The sequence below is a fragment of the Pelmatolapia mariae genome, linkage group LG10_11, assembly GCF_036321145.2.
Source record: "Pelmatolapia mariae isolate MD_Pm_ZW linkage group LG10_11, Pm_UMD_F_2, whole genome shotgun sequence".
Lineage (NCBI taxonomy): Eukaryota > Metazoa > Chordata > Actinopteri > Cichliformes > Cichlidae > Pelmatolapia > Pelmatolapia mariae.
The window spans coordinates 5,363,947-5,380,027 of record NC_086236.1 but is presented as its reverse complement, the minus strand read 5'-3'; positions in this window follow the sequence as shown (position 1 = coordinate 5,380,027).

Sequence of the window (16,081 nt, the reverse complement as noted above, 5' to 3'; positions counted from 1 at the left end):
ATTTTTCAATATCACTGTAGGTGCAAGGGCAAATTTCAAAACTCTTTTTAAACATTTATCAAAGAAGATTGGATTTTATCGATTCCACAAGAAGGAAAATTAATGCTGCTGACATCCACAAGCCATCTATAAATGTCAAATATGCTTACACCCAGACATCTATTCACTTTAATATCGGCTCAGCCTCATAACAAAATGTGAAACGGGCACAAAAAGACATATTTACTTTGTTTGTGCACAGAAACACGAGCTTCTGCTTTTTGTTTTTGCCTAGATTTAACAAGTAGCTTTATAGGGCTTTGGCGCGCGATGTCACGGGAGGTGGGCCACGCCCCCTTTCGCCATGACAGTAGGCCAGACACAGGATACAGCTTCAGCTATGGTTCGTACGTGTTGTGTTGTCAGTTGCAACGTTAGATCACACGATCGTGAAGGCAAGAAGCTGGATAATGGGCTATCTTTTCATCGTTTTCCATCCTGGAGGCAACGTGAGGGATCCCATGTATCCGATATTACTAAGCAAAGACGTCAGGCTTGCATTGCAGCGGTGAGATGAGCGGATATCGAGTTGTGTGCAATCCCCAGCTTTTTGTTGGTTTGCTCTCCGCATTTTCTTTCCGGTGAGTTCCAAATTAATTCATATCACTCTTAAAAGGCTTTTAGTGTTATTTTCAATGCGCTGAGGTCATAGATAATGAGATAAAACATGCTAATGTGTGATGCTGCAGAACCACGTCATGTCGTCATGTCGACTGAGTAGCTTATGATTTAGCATTATTGCAGGCAAACCAGCATATGAAATGGATGTAACAAATCCAGACTGGGCACCAACACTGCAGATGGGCCTCTAAAAACATACTAAATTGCTGTCATTGTACACTAATCCGCACATAACTTCCAGATGAATCACACACCTGTCATTGGAATATTGGTGTACATTTACCTTATGTGTATGCACTAATTTTATCTTACAGGCTTTTGTTATGTAGCTGCAGAGTCTGAAGGTGTGCCCCGTGCAGAAGTGATCGATGAAGATCTGACAGAAGACCAACAACAAAATCACCATGTCATGGAGGCAGTGGACAGCAGTTGTGTTGGACAAGTGTAGGTTGCGGTACCAGCTGCAAATGTGGACAGCATCACGGAAGCTAAAGGGCAGACGAAGTATTGTGTGTGCAATGAACAGGGCAGAGCAGAAATAAACACAACACTGCTTGATAAGATTGTTAAGGTTTGCTGTGTTTTGGTGAATATGTGCCCCAGTGTGGTTGTCAAACCAGGGCCAAATGAAACTTGCTCTTGTTGAGTATTCATAAAGCTGTTGTGTTGCATGTGTAGTTCATTGTAAATAATTGTACTTTGTGTGAAGTAGTTTCAATAAAACAAAAGAATAGTATATTTGTTTGTTTTTTTATTCTCGATCTGTTCACATGTACTTAGCAAGTACATAAAAATGAAATGCAAACTATTTACATGGCAACACACAGCTGGCATCAATCTTGAACCACAAAATGAAACATTACAGGCTATTTAGAGCAGCACGTTGTTTGGAGAAGTATTTCCCAACAAGTTCAGGAAGACACACTTTAAGAAACAAGTCTTGTGCTTGCTTTAAACGTGGTTCCCAGAAATCCACATCAGGGAAGATGCGTATCACAGCAAGGTCTCTCTGTGTCCACACAACGAGGTCACAGTGGTTGGCGCCAGTAACAAAGATTTGTGTTTGTACCTGACAGTAGTGTATCCAGTAATGGTGACAAATCCTCCAGCGTTGCAATAGGAATCTGCCTTTTTTGCGATCGCCTCCTTTTGCCTCTCAAAGGCAAAAGGAGGGTGTGTTTATGTTTTCATCAAGACCATGTTTTTGGGCAGCTGCTGAGAAGTCAATGTTATGTGCAACCTCGGGCTGTATCCTGGTCATATTTCCGGGCAATACCCAATATGCTGGCTCGTCTGTTACAGTTCTGGTGCCTCTGATACGCACTGTAGCCTCGACTTTAAACAAAAGAGCAGCGACATGGGTGCAGGTCCCTGCAACTCCAGCCATGCATGTACAGTGAGCAGCCTCAACCCTCCCATTGGTGCTCACAATGACCCATGGCTGTAATGCAGTTTCATTCAGTCGTTGTGAGTGCAGGACCTGAAACACACAAAAATCACTTTTAATAAAAGGTCTGTAATGAACCATGGCTAATATAGATGGGTTGGCTGTACGTGCAAATCAAAAACTGTAACAAGGAAGTTGTTTAGAAAGTTATCAAGTTCAAACCGACTTACCTTTGTCTTAACGACAACGTACTCGCAGCGTGGAGGCTTAAAGATGGACAAATCTTGCACCCAGCCGTTTGTGAATTGGATATGGGCCTCCAGGGATTTATAATTCTTAAACTGGTTGGCTGTGTATGCGCTGACTCCACAGACAAGGTATGCGAAGATATCGGGATAGGACAAAGGCGGTAGGTCGTCTGGGTTTCAACTCCACTTCCTTATTTCATACGGGTCCACATTACCGATGCACGCAATTTTTTCAAAGTACCGTCTCTTGGCGTCTGGGCGCAATCGGTCGCGATAAAGCCCTATGTCTTTTGCGCTGATTTTGAGCATGGTTCTGGCAGTCCCGATTCACACACTCCAACACTGTGCGCTTGTTTTGCTTTCTGGCCTACTGTCATGGCGCCGCGATCCCACAATGCACTGCGGCGTGACGTCAACTCCAAAGCCCTATTTTATTGAACCCCAACCCCAGCTACAGCTGCTTAGCAGATCTGCATGTTGTAATGCCACTAGAGGGCAGTGTCAAAAATATGTGGAAATTCAGTTATGTGGGCTACTTTTGTTTGTGTTTGCGCTATTGCTGCTCCTTCGGGTTAGGAAAAGGCAAAAGTCATAACATACAAAGAATTTCTTTGTAATGAAGCAAAACAGTGGAAATCTCCCACTGCAGCCACTCGATGCTTCTCATCTGTGCTTCTCCAGGTGTTTTTCTTTTCAGCCAATCAGCATTCTACCAAGCCAAACAGATCTACATTGCTACATAGATTGCTACAAAAGGATACAAATGCATTACCAGTAGTATTAATGAATAAACCTAACCAGACAGCAAGTGTAAATACCATGACATTAGTACTGTCATTTCTTGTTTACTGTTACTACAGCTAATATTAGCAAAGAAAGTAGCATCAAGCTGCATTCACAGGGAGAAATTTGCTCACTGTGCTTCACTTTGGGATCTGCCTACTTCAAGTCAGTAGGTTTTTTTCCTGTTCTTTGCTCATAATCGCTTGAAGTCTCCAAATGTGCTTGACTTTCTATGGTCTCAGTCAAGTCAAGTCAAGTCAAGTTGGCTTTATTGTCACTTCAACCATATACAGTTTGTACACAGTGAAGCGAAACAACGTTCCTCCAGGGCCAAGGTGCTACATGCAACATAAATTTACAACATAAATTAACAGAAAACACTAAACTAGCTAACTAGAGACAGGACAGACTGACCTAACATAAATTACAGCATAAATTAACAAAAACGAACTATCTAACTAAAACTAACTATCTAACTAGGTAGGTAGTGCAAGGGAACAGTAAACATACTTGGTAGGTAGGTAGTGCAAAGGAAACCGTAAACATACTTGGTATGTTTCAGGTCAGTGTTGCTGCAAATCGCTTCCTTTGAGGATGGCGCTTTACTCCCAGGACTAGTGTTTCTAGTAAATCCAGACCAATAAATTGTATTTATCAAGTTATTAAGTTCTGTATGGCATGCTAATGTCTATTGTAGACACTACTGTAAAATTACCACCATGAATCCAGGTTGTTTCTGATTTAACCTTGATGAAAGCAATGTCAAAAGATCATAAAACAATGGGAGGACAAGCTGTTTTACTCTGCCCTGTAATAACTAATCTTTAGACCATATGTGGACACAGTAATGAAAAGAAATAAATGAAGAGAGAATGCATTTCCTGTCTCCTAATGTGGTCTTTAATGCTCTATTAATTTCAAAGTACTACATAAAACACTAAATGAAATTAATTATATACAAATTAAAACAAAAAATTGAGGGAGACACTGAAAACACGTCAGATCTCTGGGTAATGTGTCAGATGGACTGGGTAATGTGTTCAGTTTGTATGGCCGCCATATATGATGTTCCCAGTGAATGATGGATGTTTTCCAGGGGGATTTCCTCCCAGGTCTGGACCAGGGAATCACTGAGCTCCTGGACAGTCTGAAGTGCAGCCTGCAGTGTTGGATGGACCAAAACATAATGTCCCAGATATAACCCAGATATATGTTCTATTGGATTTAAGTCAAGGCAAGCATGGGGACCAGTCAGTGGTATAAATTCCTTTATCCAAAAAGTCATAATGAATGACAGACAACATAACATTCTTCATGGCTTCTCCAAACCCTTTCACGTCTGTGACACGTGCTCAGGTTGAACCTGCTCTTATCTGTGAAAAGGACAGGACACCAGTGGTGGATCTGCCTATTCTGGTATTCTGGGGCAAATGCCAATTGGACCCAATGGTACTGGCCAGTCAGCATAAGGCCCACTAGAGCAGGGGTGGGCAATCTCAGTCCACGAGGGCCGGTGTCCCTGCAGGTTTTAGATGTGTCCTCGAACCAACACAGCTGATTTAAATGGCTAAATTAGCTCCTCAACATGTCCTGAAGTTCTCCAGAGGCCTGGTAACGAACTAATCATGTGATTCAGGTGTGTTGACCCAAGGTGAGATCTAAAAGCTGCAGGGACACCGGCCCTCGTGGACTGAGATTGCCCACCCCTGCACTAGAGTCTGTTTCTTAGTCAGAGACATTCACATGGAGGTCACATTTTCTTTGTTTCTACCAGTACTTAACCTGTTCCTCTTTGAACAAAGGAGTTCTATGGCCCTCTCCAGCTCTCCTAGAGAAATTGTCTCCTGGAATCTCCCCCATGCTCTTAAGGCTGTGCTCCAAGACACAGCAAACCATGCAGATACAGATGTGCTATCCTGGAGAAGTTGGACTACCTGTGCAACCTTGGTAGGGTCCAAGTATCACCTCATACTACCAGTAGTGACACTGATTCTAGCCAAATGGAAAACTAGTGAAAAGTCAGAAAAGACAAAGAAGGAAACAAATTTCAGTGTCCTCCACCTGTTGTCTTTTGTTGCCCCTCTACTGCACCTGTTGTTAATTTCATTAATGCCAAAGCAGCTTAAACTAATTAACAACCCTGTCTGCTACTTAAATGACCAGATCAGTATCCTAGAAGTTTAATTGACTTCATCTTATACCCTGATTAAAAAGTGTTCCTTTAATTTTTTTGAGCGGTGTATTTCTGTTACTATTCCTGAACTGCGTAGACAGTTTTGACAGAGCATTACGAAACCTCAGACTGTATGAAAGGAGCACACAGATTAGTAGATTATGCGACTGCTTCACCAATTTTGCTGCTAATGCATGACCTGTTATCAAATCAAACATGCTCTTAGGGGTATTGGGAGCTGCAAGATTTACATATAAGATTGAATTATTCAATTAAGATTATCCTACAGATAATACAGTGTTTATGCCTCAGGTGCTCTTCTGGATGTTTTTGTCACAAAGATTTATATGGAAAGGTCTCCCACTCCATCTCCTTTCTCCAGTGTCTGCTATGGAGCGGTGACTGGACAACATAAATCATTTGAACTACACCATGTTGGGAAAAGCAGGTTCCTTCAGGTGGTAACAGGTTGCTGACAAAATGAACAAATGGGTAAGTTGTTGGCACAATTTTGAACAATCTTGGTTTTCATTCAGGCTCAAGGTTTTATCTGTCTGTTGCTCTTCACTCATCCGCTTGTATTTGGGGGGAAAAAATCCAACCTGTTATTCAGTGGTGACTCACAGAAACACCTTCCTGAGTCAGATGTTCTCTCGGAGCAGCTGCAATCATATCTCACTCTTGTGGCTACAGGAGGGTAAATTATTTAAATCGGAAAAAGATTGGAAAAAAGGTGCATTTATAATACTACCTGTTTTCAAGAATCAATTTGTCTGCATGCATGAACTCGTGGATGTCCACACATGGCAATAAAATGACGTGTCAGAAAGTCATGGGCTTTAAAAAAATAGTTGCAGCATCTTTCACACACGACTGCTTTCCCCCTATACCTTTGCATTCCCTTTAGCAGATGTAGCACAGTACTTTATGAAAACCACAGCCCTGAAAAGCACCTGCTTCTCCAGCAGATGTGACTGAAAGCCAATTATCCCACCTGTCACAGAGGGGAATGGAAAATTTCCACCACTGTCTCATTTTCTGACATTCTGTGGAATGTGAAAGGACAAACAGGTCTGCTTTGTGTAGACACTATTTCTAGATGGGGATCTGATAAACTGTCTCCGTATTATGACTCAGTGCTTATAAAAACTTGAAACACAGTCTGCATTTGTTTCAGTTGTGTCTCCTGAATTAAAAAAAAATATTTTAGAGAACTGCACTTCTGGGACTTCTACATAAAGCAAGAAAAAAGACATATTAAACACATTATATTACAGCATTTGTTCTTAAAGTCTACGTAATTCATTACAAATTGCTTTTTAAATAACACTGCTGACTTGCTCGGGCACAGATAAAAGCTTACACATCAATATACACATTTTCTTGTTACCACTTACTTACAAGTAGCATTTATTTACATAACCTGAAAATTCTACTTGCTTACTTTTACAGATCAATATAGAAGAAAAACTTCAGAGCCCAACACATAAAATCTTGCTAGTTCTTGTGACGAAAGTGCTAGCAATAAAGTTGTTCAAAATGCTGCAAGTGTTTTTGTGAGTTTTTCCTACTTGGAAGCTGGCAAAGTAATGCTATAAATAACTACTCACTGACTAAAATTTGCACTTAGTATAATTTGGTAAGGTTTACAGATGAATAAATTTGGGCACATCTAACTTGCCGGACAGTTTGTTACACAGAACCCTCTGAGAAGTCGTGCTCTGAAACCAGTTAGAAAAGAGCAGTCATACATACAGAAACATATCTTACAGGCTGCTACCTGAATCATACATCACATAAATTTCAACCTCTCAGATAAGAATCAATAAGATCACTGATAGCAGAGGGCTCCAAAGAAAAGAACAACCTACAGTCTGTGCCAGAAAATCACTGTCTCAAATTACATATTTACACAGTCAAATAACAAGATAAGTTATTAGTGCTAATTGTGATTTCAGTGCTAACTAGCTAGCAGTGGTAGCTTTAGGTCATGTGCCAGTGCTATCTATTGTGGCCTGATTTTCTATTTATGCTTATATAAACTTTCATCTTCAGTGCAGTCAGATGACTAACAGGTTGCAGTCAAATGTGATTACCACTTCTGTTAACAACTGCTTCGGTCCAGTACAGGATAACTACCCTATCAAAATTCATGCACTGTGTACATAATATTCACAGTACAGCACATTAACGTGAGCATCCAAATTGACACACAGCTGGTTAAAAGGGTAAGCATCTGTGTATTGTTTCACCCTAAACCTACCATGTTGATTCTCGAAGGACATTAAAGCATCTATGGTTTGGCTACAGAGCTTGAAGGATGATCACATGGATTTGCTCTCAGATAGCGTTTGTACTGAGTCATTCTCAGTGGATGGTTGAAGACTGCTTTGGTTTATTGTCCTTTTGTAAAAGCCAGACATTTTGAAGTTATCTGAATGCAAACTTTTCTCCTATTTTGTGGAATCCATCCTTCCTATCTTGGTGATGCTTTCTGTGCAATCCTGTTCCCTTTTTGTTTGTGGCTTTAGTGATTATGGCCAGAGAGCTTAACTTTTAGTCTGTGTACAAAATGACTGGCTTATGCAGCTGTTGCTTTATGTACTCTATGAACAAACATTACGCCCTGTTTTTATGTGGACCAGTTCAAACTACTTGTTTGAACTGTGGGTTTAGCTTTGGCTTGACAGCGAGCAGATGTGCACTTTCATCTGAAAGTTTTCTTGGCTTTCCAGATTCTGCTTTGTAAGCATAATGAACTTTCTTCTTAAATCCCTAATATGTTGAATCTGTGGTTGTGTAATGAGTGAGGGAAATTATCAAACTCGTGGAAAGTCATCAGTTTGCAGTTTCTATTCACACTCTGAGTGTTATGTTTTATGCTTTGCCAAAGGTTTTGTGCTCCAACAAACATTTTCCCTTATTCTGGCAGATTAGACATCCACTCAAGTTGAAGTTCAATGAAACTGCAATTAAACTATTTAATCATGGTAGTAAAGACAGAGAAACCCTGACAAGCAAATCAAATAAAAAAAAAAAAAAAATTAACAGCGCGTCAGTGCAGCTGCACTCATGGTTAAGGACAGCTTCTTTATTATTACATTGGCAAAAAGAAAAAAAACCCCTTTGACTTATTTAGATTCGAGTAATCATGAAAATAAGAGAAAAAAAACTCTTGGAAGTTTGAAACCTTGAGAAATAATAATGATGATAATACTTTGTGCCGTAAACTCTTTGCTTTGAATGGTATTGAAAATACCTTTCAATAATGTATGAATAAAATAAGTATACAAAACAGAGAGAAAAGTGGCAACATTAAAGAAAGAACACAATTTTGACTTCCTGGGCTAATTTGTAACCTAAATATACATTTCGGAAGGAGACACAAAGAAAAACGAAGGAAATACAAGGACGTGTGAATCCATTAACCGTTGGTGACTGCAGAAATAAACTTGTCAAAATTCATTTTCTTCAACTGAAATCATCAGTCATAATGTGTCGTCTAAACCTGCTGACATTTCGCTCTTTTGTCAAATGAAATTATTCTGATTGTGACCATAAGTAATAAAGAAGCCTCTAGTTTGTGTCATTAACTAGTGCAGATTCTGACAGCTGACAGCGTGTCTGCATGCAGACTTTATGGATTAGAGGATGCCAATTTATTTATTTTTTACATTGATAGAAAAGACCAGGAGATAAATGATAATCAAGGATATTTCATATCTGCGTGACTATTAGTGAGACCTTAAGCTACCTGGGAGCAGGACCAAACAATTTCATGTGAACTTGCTGTGTCCAGACCGTATCCTGGTCTTTCAGATCATTTCAAGGCACCTGCAGAGTGAGGCTGATAAATCTGGGTACAACATCAAGTTTGACATGTAATCTTGCTGCTGCAATGCGGGACTGAATTTCTTGTTTCACTGCTGTCCTCTTGGCTTGTCATGATAACAGCTGAAGGATCCATCATACAAACGTTTCAGTGCCACAACTCGGCAAGATTTTCTTCTCCATGCTACAATATTTTATCTTCTTGGATTTGTTTTGTTTTTTCAAAAATTATGTTGATCAGTTTGTCATTTCATGCTTTACCACTACTGGTTGGCTCTGTGGAACTGTGAAAAATGAAACCATTAAGGAAATGTCAAAACTTGAATTTGCTTGAATGGCCACCTGAGACTGGTTCCCAAAGTGAATAAAATTACCATAGACTGTCAGCTTTACAGCAGAAATAAATAGGTTTACAACCCAGTAGAAAGAAAATACATTTTCTCTATAACTAATTCCATATATGTAATAGATATTTAAATAATTAATTCTATTAAGGCTGGAAGTAATGGATTTTAGATGTGTGCCTGCCATACAAGCGGCTTTTACTGGTGACTGTTTATTAGCTAATTAGAGTCATCGAGCTGGACTTCTCGGCTCTGATGTTGGCCCATCCAAAAGTTTGTGCTCTGATTTTGGTGAATTAAATTTTAGTGTTTCATAATTGTTATCCCTAATCAGCAGCTATATAAATTTGCCATGCCACCTGTTAATCAAGTTTGTTAGCTGTTTTTAAACCCCTTGTATTTTACATTGGAACAGCGGTTTTGGAGCTAAGGGTATGACCATGATTCTTCCACACTTAGGACAGCCCAGAATCACACAGATTGTGCTTACTTTAACTAAAGAACATAAACTTCTGAGATTTGGAATGTAATAAAAAAGACTAAGATCAGTTCTAATGATCATATTACTGCCAGATACCACACTCAACTGTTTTCTCAGTTTAGGATGAAAATAGGTTGGTGAAATTTGGCAGTATCACCATCATCAGAGAGAAATCATTAATGAGAGAGCCATGTCCTTTTCTAATATCTCTGCCACAGTCATTTGTTTTCTTGAGATCCAGTGACTAGAGTCAACAGAAAAGTAAATAATCTTTCCATTTCGACATTGATGCTTTCAGGTTATATCTGCAGTTAACATACATTTTGGAATATTCTCAAACCATGAAGGAATGCAAGTTACTCAGGAAATAAATATTTATTTGCTTTTGGAATAAAAATGCTCTGATATGCTTTCCAGCAGCGGCCTTCAGTTTGAGTTGTGATACTTTAAGAAAAAGAAATTTTGCTCTGACTGTTAGCTTTATCACTCATAAGGATATACAGGCCCTGTATTGATTCATATACTGAGCATCAATATTGGTTTGGAACTTGCCGACCCCTGTGCTGCTCAAAATGCCAGGCATAATAAAGTATAAATTTCAATAAACATCAAGTTTTGCTGGAGCAGCACAGGTCGGGGCTCTTCAATCAAATGAGTGCCAGACTCAGTAGACTCAATAATTAATTCTAGGTCTCTTTCTGTGTTATCCTTACTGTTTACTATTTTCTGCTAAACTAAAGAATGATGCATACAACCTGTGAAATCAGACACCCTTGCCAAGCAGAGCGGCACTTTGACTTATTGCTTTCTGACCTTTCATGGCATTTGGAAAGGGCAACTGCAGACATGTGGCGCATACACATATGCAAATTGATAATGTTAGCTGATGGCAGCAGCAGGCCGTATCAGTGATTCCAATAGCTTCCTCTGTGCCTTCATCATGCTCCGCAATGTCTGAACTATAATCAGAACTCCATCAGCATGGTCTGAGTGAAAAGACACAGAAGTCCCAGGGCTCTTTAGGGGGGAAAAAAAAAGACCAGCTGCATTTTTTTATGTGACTGAAATTTTAATGGCTTGGACCTCCGACCCCTCCCTCATTAAACATTTGTCTCCAGTCAAAGTTAATTTCAGATGCTAAATCACTGAATCCCCCATTGCATATATGCTAATTTCTAAGAGCATCACCCTTGACCTCTACTAACATTTTCATTGCATAAGCAGACATGAAGGGCATTAGAGAGATTCCAATAAATATTAACTGCTCTTCTGTACTTACATACACACTACACAAGCAGTGGAAATGCCCAGACCTCCCTCACCCCGACCAACTCCCCCGGCTCTTCTGGGAGGCCCATATAGGAGTTCCTAAACTAGTTGAGACAACCTCTCTCCAGTAGGTACTGGGTCTGCTTTGCAGCCTTCTCCCAGTAAGATGTGCCTGAAACACTCAACTGAGGAGGTGCCCAGGAGACATCCTAGTCAGATGACCAAACTACCTCAGATGTCTCCTTTTGATGCCATGAAGTAGCCATTCTGCTCTGAGCTCCTCCATCTGTGATCTCGTTCTTTCAGTCAGTACCTACAGCTCCTGACCATAAATGTGGTTGGAAATCAAGATAACCAGTAAATCGACATCCTTACTTTCATGTTCCATTCTCCACTGAGACAAGAGACAGGTACAGTGTCTGTCAGACACTGCTTCAGGCTTGGAAGTGCTAATTCTTATCCTAGTACTCGGCTTCAAACCAAAAACCAAACCTGACACCCTTCACCCCATTGCTGAAATTCTGTCCATGGAAATTATGAGTCAGTGACAAAGAGTAGGCCCTATGAAGTCCAGCAAACACAGAATGAGTCCGACTTACTGCCAGCAATAAGACCCAAACTCTCACTATGGTTGTGTCTGTTTGCAGTAATCGTCGTAATACTCCATGCTTCTGACACACCCCACCGCAGGAAGAATGCAGTCGAGTACCTCATCCGAGTCCACAAGCTCACATGCTCAAGGATTGTCTAGTGTTCCACAAAAAGAATGAAAATCTCATTGTTCCTTCTGAATCTGAGGTTTGACTAATGAATGGACTTTAACATCACAATTAAGTAATAATTTCTTATTAAAAAATTAAAAAGACTTAAATCAATAGAGCAGTAAGAGTTTTGGAAAAAGGCTATTCCAATTAATTTGCCATTTCAGTGTCAAGTTGTATGAGATTTTTCCCCTTTGAATAGAAGAAACATGCTGCTTTTGTACAGGTGTCATATTAAAAGAGTGCGTCAGAGATGGTATTATTGGATTAATAACACTGAAAGTTTGACTCTAAACACTGAGTGACTGAAAACGTGAGAGAAAACGTTTACTTCATTAACAATATTCCAAAAATGATCTTTTTCCAACATAAGCAAGTGTACTTTCTGCATGTACCCAGCCACACATGGAGCTCAGAATGAGAACCCAGTCTCTGCCCCAGTGTGCAAACCCTGTAGCATTTTGTACGCTTCCTGTGTCTTCCTCAGTCAGGGTCAGATCGCCCTCCTGTTTCCCTGCTGCCCAAGCTGGAGTCTGACATCTAAGAGCATCTTTTCACTCATTTCTCAGCCAGTCTATTCCTGCTCTTCATGGACAACTCCTCCTACTCATGTCACAGCTTTAGCATCAATTTGAAAGATGCAGACTAAAAAAAAATATCAAAGTAATTACCAGGATGTCTCACAAGAGGAAATGTGCCATCATCTACTCAGATCTCAAATTATTTTCATTTGTTCTATTTTAGTGGAGGAGAGCTTTAAATGTGTGATTTTCTTTAAATCTGTACAAGTGAAGTATGCACATCTATTGACAAAGTTAATGCTAAATGAATTAATGCAGATGCAATCTTTGACCTTTTGTTATAGTCATTGTTTTAAAAAAAGAATAGATTTTTTTGCTATATGTTAATGTTTTTTCTTTTTTTTAGTTAGTTAATTTAATGATGTTAAACAAAAAAAAATGGCTATGTAAAAAAAAAAAGAGAAAAAAAAATAATTTGGACAGCAGATACTTGCATGTGCCTTCAGTCTGGAGCTGGTTTTTATGTGCTGGGCCTCACAACAGTTAAGCCTTGACTGGCTGCACAAAGCTCAGATCTCAACCCCATCCACCCATCCAAACACCTCTGGGATGAACTGGATTGTCGACTGTAAGCCAAGCCTTATCGCACACTGTTGGATCTCACTAATGCTGTTTTGGCTGAATGAGAGCAAATCCCTGCAGCCAGTTTCCAAAATCTGGTGGAAAGCCTGAAACCAAAAGTGCGGAGGCTTAGAGTAGCAGAACAAAGCCCACAGTATTAGAATGACATGTTCAGTAATCACATGTGGATGTACAGTTCAAGCATTCACATACTGTTGGTCATACTGATAAAAACTGTGATGAGTCCTATAACCAGGGCATGACTTTTAAAAAAAGGGAAGCTGAGTCATGAAGCAGTTTGGATCTACTGCCAGATACAACAGTGGGCTCAGCTGTGACAGCCCTGCCGCTCTGAGACACCTGCAACTACAACAGAAACAAAAGAAGAAATATTCCATCAGAAACATTCTAGTGCTTAAATTATTAAAGCAGTGCTATCCAACTATACCCAAGCATAATAAAAATGTAGGTTTCAAAACTGGAAAAGCAGAAATAAATGTATTTTTATAACAGTGCCCATATGGAAAAGAAATAGAAAAAACTTATAAAAGACTTGCATAAGATTTGGCTTACTTCATATAGTGAATCATATAAGGCTTATATGATTTACTCATGAAAGTGGCCACTTTCTCATTACTTTCATATATTGTTTTAGTAAGTATCCATTTATATAATTTTTCAAGGGATCTTATATCTGTTTTCACTCTTGTGTGCTTTTCATACAAGTTTCACACAAGACAGATACAAACTTTATAAGATTTATATATATCTTTTCCATATGAGTGAGTCTGCTGGTACAAGAAGTAGGCAGCTACTTTCTCATAGTCAGGGCCCTGGGAAATGGTTGAAATGATTAGGCGAGCCACACGGTGGTCATCTGTAACTGTGGATCTTGCCCTGATGAGTTATACTCAACATAAAAAAGAGTTGCACAAATAATTTGGTCCAAATGGTGCTGCATATCTTTGAAGTTTCTGTCAGAGCTCTCCACTCATGCCAGGTGATGCCATGCATATAATCTCAATATACTGGTGATTGAGAATTAGTCAGGAATCACCATCAACAGAAGCACAACAGAGGTAGAACAATGCATGATGCAACCCATGTTAATATCAGTACAAAAGCTGTGAACAGGCTCAATAGATGCAAAGTCAGTATTGAAATTGTAAGATGTGCTCAGTTTCACAAAACCTCCACAGGTGGCAGCATTGCATCACTTTTATCTTGTTTTTCACTGTAGTCACTCAACTGGGGATGTTGGTTTCATATTTATCCTTACTCTGCAACTCTAATTTAAACATAATGGGTGGGTTGGTGCAATCTGTCAGGAACACCAAATCCAAAATCCAGAGATAGTCATCTAGCTGTGTTTGCTGCTTGCTTGTTTCAAGTGAGTGTAGAATACCCATCTAAGCAGACTGTTGGCACAAACAGAACAAGTAATCCCAGAATTTTGTCCCAGATGAGCAGAATCAACTTTTTGGGATTCCTTACCTGAATGATTGGACATGCATCAAGACAGAACAAGTCATGTTCAGTAGAAAATCCATCACTCCTTTGTTAACCCACACAATGCCTGCTGGGTAACTGATAATTTCTCCTTTTTCTCCCAGTCTATTTACAACAAGTTTGTATTTTCTCTGGCAAAATCATCTCCAAAAACCTGATGAAAACACTTTCATCACATCAGTCAACTCAGTAAACTGGAGAAAGCAATACTCACATTTTACAATGACTGGCCACACTTGTTATAAATTGACCACATAATTTAGCTTAGCTCAGGTAAACTCTGTTTTGTCTGTCAGATAGTATATCTGGGTAGCTCTAAAAAAACCAAAGATCTATAATTTAGCCAAATCAAGTATGAGAAATTGTTTAGAAGTCATTCCAACATGTCTCATTCAAGTCTTAACCAAGGTGTCAAATATTGGTGTCAGATTTACAAAAAGGTGTTCTTTGGTGTTTGCTGGTTAACACACTGGCTGAGAGACAACTGTCCTCTTTTAAAGGACGGTAGTAGTCAGTTAGAGGCAGAGGGGAGGTGGAAGTGACTACCCAGGGCCCCAGAGGAAAGGAGGAGCCCTTCCAAACCTTTTGTTTACATTCTTAAAATTTCTACCTAATAAGTGTTATAATTTAATTGCCTGAATAAATCAGTTGGCTGCCTGAACTTATTATCATAAGAAATAGTAGCGGACGCTCTCCAATGCCGCTTTCACCCCTTACAAATCAAGCAAATTGGTTTAGTCCGCCTCACACTGGGACTTCCCTTTACAACACAGCTAATTTATTTTATCAAGGTGACTGCTAATGTGAACTGTGATCCATTTGTTTCCCCAAGAAAGAAAAATCGGGGGCATCAAAACAGAAAAGAAAGAATGGAGAGGGGGCAAAAGCCAACTATTAAGTAATTTCTTTAAAAAGAAAGGTGAGCAGTGCACAACTAACATGCTAAGAATGGTTTAGTGATCAGCAGCTGTTAAAAATAGTAAGCTAATGCCAGATGTAACACTATAGCCCCTTTTTCCATTAGTAACTATCGGCTCAAATCGAGGCGGTACGACTTGACTCTACTCAGGTCTCATTAAAATTTAGTACCACTGTGTGTGGGGTTGTTATAGCAACAAGGCCGAGCGTCTCGTGACGTAGTTAGTATGCATCACCAACGCCATAACGAAGGTGGATGTCTGTGGTTTTTGTCAGATTCGGGGACCATTGTTGCTTTCTGTGGCCATTTCCTCGTCGCTAGGTTTAAAAATGGCAGTTTTTATTTTTGCGAAGGAGACGCTCTCATGACTCATCGAGTGACTCCTTAACTTAGTACCTTAGTAGGTACTAATAAAGTAGCGGGTACCAGGGCTTTTTTAGGGTTTTAACCTAATGGAAAACCATGAAAACCAAGGCAAGCCATGGGGTGCCAACCTGAGTAGGTAATAATGGAAAAAGGGCTTATATGCCTCAGCCAGAGAAGAAGCAGCAGGTTCCCCTGATGATCAGACTGA